The sequence below is a fragment of the Nicotiana tabacum genome, chromosome 23, assembly GCF_000715075.1.
Source record: "Nicotiana tabacum cultivar K326 chromosome 23, ASM71507v2, whole genome shotgun sequence".
NCBI lineage: Eukaryota > Viridiplantae > Streptophyta > Magnoliopsida > Solanales > Solanaceae > Nicotiana > Nicotiana tabacum.
Genome location: NC_134102.1, coordinates 103,901,316 through 103,909,265, shown reverse-complemented (window position 1 = coordinate 103,909,265; position 7,950 = coordinate 103,901,316).

The following is a 7,950-nucleotide window of genomic DNA, read 5'->3' as shown; positions in this document are numbered from 1 at the left end:
ATGGATGGTGTGACAACATTCTTAAGGGATTGAGTCCGTTTTCTTTATGTTTTTGTATATATAGTGGTAATGAATAAAAGTGTCTCAAGCAGGCTTCACTTGATACTAACACATTTACCTTCGACCTTATGGTTAGAAATATGTTGATTGGAAAAGAATAGCTCTAGTTGTGACCTTTAGACTCTTGTGTTGACTAAAACAATCATCGAGTAGTTTCTTTGAGCCATTTGTGATTTTCAATCTTAGCTAGGGTTGTTGTGGGCCCTCGACTCTGTTGTCTTTAACAATCCAGCAGCTTGAGAGGTGAGGTATTGAATTGCAAGTTCAAGTTCCGTGCCAATAAGTCTAGAACTTGCCCTGAATGTTTGTCTAGGCAAAATTTTAAGTATAGCTCGACTTGAGAAATGATTGTAGGCTCTCCTTGATCTAATTTGAAACTTGAAAGCTTCTGTAGCCTACCAATGTGATATCCCTAGTCAACCCCTTTGAGTCGAAGCCCTTTTCCATTCAATGTTACAAGCCTTTATCCTTTTTATAATGACCCTCTCTTGGCACCCGATCTTTCCTTAGCATTCTTGATACAATTGGTAAAAACATAGGTTTAGGGAAGAGACAAGGAATGTGAATGTTATAAAAGGTACAAAGAACAAAAAAATAAATGAAGAAAAGGGAAGGCAAAGAAAATAAAGAAAGTCCAAAAAGAAATATGTCAAGAAGAAAAGTGAATAAAGTAGAAAGTTGAAGGGATTCAAAGAAAGCAATGATGAAAGGCATGGAGTGATTAGAAAAGGATAAAAATGATTGTCATGAGAAAAAAAGAGTGACATTACGTCTCTCTAGTTCCCCTAAGGAAGAATAAAATGACTAAAATAGTCAAGAAAGTATGATCCAAAAAGAAGAAATGGAGTGCTTAAGAAAAGATGAAACCATCATATGCCGATAAGTTCTACCTTAATCCTAAAGCCTTCATTATATTCCCGCAAAATTCCTATATGATTTCAAGTTGAGTGAGCTTACATTAGTGGTGATTTACATAAGGGGCAAGCTTATGGTACTTAGAGCCGGACTTGTGACATTCTTTTGAGAGAGATGAGCACACTTCTTCACAATCCTTGTTTTGAGTGTTACATTCTAAAGTGAGATTTGCTCATGCAGAGTAGAGGAGGAGGAGTTTGGGTTCCACAATGACCTACGTGATAGAGCGAGCTTCCTTGGTGAATTAAGTCAACTCTTGATGCTCTAGTGTCACATTAGAACTATGGTACTCAAAAGGTTAAAACATGTTGTTGCTGATAATTCATTTGTGTTGAGGGTAACTGTTAGTCCCAATTGATGCATGATTGATTCACCTTAGGCCAGCTGAAATATCCTTTTTTTTTCTAGTGGAGGTGGGAATTACCTTATTTTCTTGAGGACAAGCAAAAGCTTAAGTTTGGGGGAGTTGATAAGTAGGGATTTTAACCTATTTACTCTAATTTACTTGGTTTTAGGCCAAAAATGCTTAAAGGTATTCCCGGAAACTAATGAAATATGCTTGCTTGCAGGAATTGTTCAAAATGAGCCAAAGGAATCAAAATCAACTCACAATGGAGTCAAAAGTTGAAAAAAGACCAAGGCTAGGCAAAGAGGTCTGAAGTGCGGACCGCACAAATATTGTGCAACCACGATCAAAATTATGCGGTCCGCAAGAGGGAGATTCAGAGAGTGTGATTTTTGGCTAAATTATGAGCACGGACAGCACCAGAAATTTACAGCCGTGAAAGTCCCTGTGTGGCCGCAATTGAAATTACGCGGACCGCGATGACTGAGATTCAGAGAGCTGACAACTTGAGCAAAAGAGAGAAGTGCGGACCGTAAAAGAATTGTGCGGTCGCGGAAGTCCCTTGTGCGTCCGCGATCGAAATTATGCGGTCCGTAAGATGAAGAATCAGAAAGTTGATTTCAATCCAAACTCAAGCAGGTGCGGACCGCATCACTTTTATGCGGCCGCATAATCTGGAGCGTGGCCGCACTTAGAATTTTGCGGTCCGCGAAAGTTCAGCTAAACCCAGATCCAAAAGAGAAGAACGTGGATCACATCAGAATTATGCGGCCGCAAAAGCAAAAGTGCGGCCGCACTCAGAATTACGCGGTCGCACAACCTTCGTAGGGGCATTTTTTCCAGATATTTTCAGCTTAGTATAAATAGAATTTTTTGTCATTTTTAGGGCATGTTATGTTTTGTATGAGCACCTGAGACGGCTGACTTTTCTGTTTTCGAAAATTTTGTACTAGATTCACTTGTTTAACATTAGATTTTCATTCCATAAATTAATATTATGGATTTTATCTTCATTTCGTCTTTAATTTCTGTTATTTTCATGAGTAGCTAAACTCATAGCTAGGGTTGTGACCCAACCCTAGTGTGTGTATTTAATGAGTATTTGATTTTAGGGCTTGAATGTGAATGGGTTAGTGATATTTAGCCTAGTTCTTGCTAGAACTCAAGAATTAACGGTTGCAAATATTAGTTCATGCCTTTATGACTTAGTCTCTACTTGAGAAAGAGGGACTAAGTCTAGGAAAACTAGGCTAACATGGAATTGGGGTGAACTCAATAAATTAATAGCCCCAATTAAAGGATTGAACCTAGATATAGTAATACTCAACTTGAGCTAATATCACTTGATTTGCATGAATACCCATTTGGACTTGAGAAAGCCAAATTGGGCAAAATCACTCAAACTACCGAGAGGTATAGAGTGAGTACCCAGGTGTGATAGCTATATTAAAATTCCAACTAATCAAGTTTTCCCTAGATTTTTCTACCCGTTAGATATCTACCTAGGTATAAGTCACTACCCTAGTCTCTTTAAACATTTGAAAAACAAAAACAAAAAAATTGTCCTTCGTTTCAATTATTGCAATCTTTAGAGTAAAGTTAGAAGTAGAAATCAAACCCAAACTTGTGGAAGTGTAATTAGATTCAAAACCCGCATCTAGCTTAGATATAAACCTAATTCCAAACATTAACTCCCTGTGGATTCGATCCCGACCTAGTTGGGTTAAAACTGCATCGACCACCCTCGCTACTCAATAGTAGTGTAGGCTTGGACCCGATCAATGTTCGCGGTTGATGAGGTGGTCCCGATATCCGCACTTTATTTACCAAAGGATCCGAGTTTGGTCGCCAAGGAAGGAATCTACATTGGATGGTGTCGGGACTTGCGGTTATTCTGTATGACTATGGATTCTATATTTTAGTATAAGAAAAGGGAAGAGGGATAATTTTAAATTCACATAAGGTATTTCAGAGTGAATGTCTCGGTCGTGGTGCTTTTGGAGTACTTAAGAGGGAATTCAACGTCTCATGGGGCTTAGGGCGATGTGGTTCTATGCTAGGATTTGTGGTATTTTAGCAAGGAGAAGTATCAATCTGAAGACAAATTTGGAAGGGACTAAAAAAATAGGGCAGCTTGGTAGTAGGTTGGATCAGTATGATAATGGATATGATCGGTTCTTTGGGTGCTTATGATGTGGGGGTTTTCTGCAGGTGCTTTGTGGTAATACTCTTGGGTTGGGCGACCTGCGTGGCTTAGTTGAGTTAGAGAGATTCAGTTCTGATGGCTTGATTATGTGAAAATGGATTCCAAGGTATTCTCGAGGATTTCCACCATGGTTTGAGATGGGTATTTTCCGACCAGCGTGGGGAACATGTTGAGTATTATAATTTTCTACCGGATGGGATTAAATGGAAGGATTTTGGCTGATCGGATATGTATTCTGCTTGTCACTCAGAATGATAATGAGATTCTAGTGCTTTTCACATGATGGCATGATAGATGTTATGTGTTGTGCAGAATTTAGATTTACATGTACATGGTGGCAGTTCATTCTAGGAAGTTGGATCACGAATTTAGGACAGAATGGTCAATTTCAGATATTTAGATAAATGTTATAACTTCTCGGTAATTCCTAAGAAGGGTGCGCATTTCAAAAGATGCATTGTATTTTGATTTACGGATGTTCATTGATATTGTAGTATTCACATGGTTGATAGACTGCTAATATTCAAATTATTGCTATGTGGCACGGAAGAATTATGGAAGCATTCCTCGTGGGATGATCGTGCATGAAAGAGGTGTTAGTCAATCGAATGCTAGAATTAGGATCAGTTATGATGATTCATGTGTCTTATAAATATGGAAATTGGGAGTTCTCAGAAGCATATTGTTTCAGGGTTGCGACCTGTTTGAGGCGAGTATTTTATTGAAACTCGGTGGAGGCACTAGTTGTGTTAATTAATTGTGATAGCTACACGCTCTGAATGTGCATATATGTGAAGTTCTAGCCCATGTGCGGGCATAAGGGCAAGTATTCGTACTCGGAAGAATGCTTAGGCTATGATATGCCTAGATTTGACTGTTAAGCATAAAGGTATAACGTTTCTCGTATTCGTACCTTTGTGGAGAACTATATGGGCTATACTTGAGGTTACAAAGACGCTAATTTCCTGAGTAAACTTGGTAGTTACTATTTCTGTGTTAACTTGCCGATTTAAGTTGTGATAGCAGATTTTGCACATGCCTACATTATGGCGTGTTATTTACACCAGTCCGGGAGCATGAGAATCTTATTTCATTATCACATATATGTGTACTTGTTTAATTTCTCCTGTATGATATGCTGGGACTGGAGGCCCGTGGCCATGCCAGGCGGTTGATGTTAATGTGAGCTCTAGAAAAGTTGTTAGATTCGTGTGTCTTGGTTCTACTATATATGATGAGCTTATAACATTGTAGTTGTGGTGGTGCTTGTTGAACTTGCAACACAGTTCTCTTCTTTGAGACATTTTCCATTTTAGGTACCCAGATTATGCAGTTATGGTTTGAGTTATATTGGTGTGGCGTGTCTGTAGGATAGCTCTGTTTAATAACATATGGTCATTGGACATAGAATGGATAATATCAAGTTTGATTACGGTATATTTGGGAGGATGACATTGAAAGACGGCTAAGAAACTGATTATAGTTCTGGTTGGGGCAAGAGATCTCCATGACTTGTTGATTTGATAAGGGGTTATGAGATTCTGCGTGTTTCTTTTGTTACCAGTAGTGTATGAAGATTTTGGAACGAGGTTTAATACTAGTACTTGGTATATTTGGAGTAGTTACTGTGATTGGGAATGGTGCTGCGAGCTTGCGAGTTGTGTAGTATGTTATGTGATTATACTTGGGGTTATGGTTATGGCTTGACACAACATGTTCAGACTCATACAGTATGTAGATGTGAGATACGTGTCTTGAAAAGAAATTCTAAATGTTAGAAATTGAATTCCAAGGTCTATGGGCTAAGGTTGAATTAATGACTTCCAGTGATGTTGTGTTATCAAGCCTATACAGAATAGGGAGATGTGGGATCACCCACGGATATGTGCATGGTAGGGTGGAACAGTGATTTAAAGGCTTAGGATCAACTCTCGGCACGTTCGAAGACAAACGTATATTTAGGTGGGGGAGAATGTAATGACTTGACCGGTCATTTTGAGTATTACAGCCTCGTTTCCCCATTTCCTGCTCTATTGTTGCTTTATAGCTGTATTATGACCTATCGGATTAGTTAGTTTGGGTTCGGAGAGATTTCGGAATGAATTGAGATACTTAGTCTCATAATGGAAAGTTTAAGTTGAAAAAGTCTACCAGATGTTGATTTATGTGTAAACGACCTCGGAATTGAGTTTTGATGATTCCAGTAGCTCCGTATGGTTATTTTGGACATAGGAGCGTATCCGGAAAATTACTTGGTGGTGCGTAGTGAAATTAGGCTTGAAATGTGAAAGTTAAAGTTTTGGAAAGTTTGACCGGGGGGTTGACTTTTGGAAATTGGAATAGCTTCGCTATGTCATTTAAGACTTGTGTGAAAAATTTGAAGTCATTCCGGATTGATTTGATGTGTTTCGGCACAAGATATATAATTTGAAAGTTCAAAGTACATAGATTTTGATTTGAGGTGAGATTTGTCATTTTGATGTTGTTTCATGTGATTTGAGGCCTCGAGTAGGTCCGTGTTATGTTATGGGACTTGTCGGTATATTTGGACGGGGTCCCGAGTGGTTCATGTGAGTTTCAGACTAGGTTGAGATCATTTTCATTTCAAGTTACATTGCTGAAGCTTTCTGGTTCTGGTGTGACCGCACCTGAAGAGTGTTGAGCGCAGGTGCGGCGCCGCAAAAGCGGCAGTGTTATCGCAGAAGCGTGAAGGGGAGTTGGGCGTGAGGATCGCAGATGCAGATACTTGGACGCACATGTGCAACCGCAGATGCAGTTCACGTGCGCAGAAGAGAGCGTCGCAGATGCGACCATGGTCATCGCAAAAGCGGCCTGTCTCGCAGATGCGTGCCTTTTTTCGCGAAAGCGAGGATCACAGAAGCGACCTCTTGTCCGCAGATGCGGAAGACGCTGGGCAAAAGCTTAACTTCGGGGTTTCGTTATTTTTAGCCATTTTCGGATTTTGGAGCTCTGTTTGGGCAATTTTGGAGAGGAAATTTTCCGCACAACATGGGATAAGTGTTCTTGACTCCCTTGTGATTATATTCCATGAATTAATCTTCGTTTTCAGTGTTAGATTATTGATTTTTCAAGAGAAATCAGAGGAATTTTCTATAATTTCATAAAATAAATTTTCGAAATTTGAACACCGATTCAGAGTCGGATTTGAGTGAAATTGGTATGGTTGAACTTGTAATTAGATGGATTGTCGGATTTTATGAGCTTTGTCGAATTCTGAGATGTGGGCCCCACTGGCGAATTTGGGAGTGTAATATCAGATTTTTGTGGAAAAATTAGTATTTTGATATGGAATTAATTCTTATAATTTGTTTGGACTGAATCAAATTAATTGTGACTAGATTCGAGCCGTTTAGAAGTTGATACGCGCAAAATGGAATTTCTGGAGCATTATTTAGCTTGCTCGACATTGGATTCATCTTGTTCGAGGTAAGTAACTCTTCTAATCTTGGATCTGAGGGTATGAACCCTCACTATACATGTTATGTGCTTGGTGTTGAGGTGACGGGCGTATGAGCATGCACCGAATTGTGATTCCGTTATTTTCTGTGGTATTGTGTAGCTACCTGAACTTATCTGAAACCATGAAATCTCTACGTACTAGAGTTATCGATCTGTGATTTACGTTAGAAGCCATGTCTAGGCTACATGCTTATCCTGTTGGGACCCACTGCGGTCATTTCTGTTGTTGAGTGATCTGCTTTCATTGCATTACACACTCAGTCATACGCATTCACGTGCATATCATATCTCAGTCATTGTTGTTATTTATTGATGCATCATATCACTGTTTTTGGGCTAGTATCATGACACTGTGAGCCCGTGAGAGAGAAACTGGAGATATTAATGACTGAGTGAGGTCGTGTGCCTGATTATGAGTGACATTTATGGGATCGGGCTGCACGTCGCAGTGGTTATACTGATTTATGATAGCGCTTCGACTGAAGGATCCCCTTCGAAGTCTACACACACCCCCACTGAGTGCTTGTTATTATTGAGGGATGAATCTCTCCTGGACATGGATTTTGTCTGAAGCAATATATACCTGGAGATGGATCTTCTTCATGGACTGGATTGGCCCTACTTGGTACTGAGTGACTGATGATCAGTTGATATGTATATTCATGGATGGATCTTCCCTGGGCCGGATTGGCCATATACAGTACCGAGTGATTGAGCATGATGAGTGGAATGTGTGTGACAGTAAGATTGAGTTCAATGAGAGTGTGAGTACATGAGTTCATCTCTGAGATACATTGCATTGACATGCAGACATGACATACATGCATAAAGATGTAATTTCCTCATGGTGTACGGTATCACGTCATTCATTACTTCTCACACATATTGTCGTACGGGCATACTGATGCATTTTTCCACTAGCTATCTGGAAACAAAATGAAAC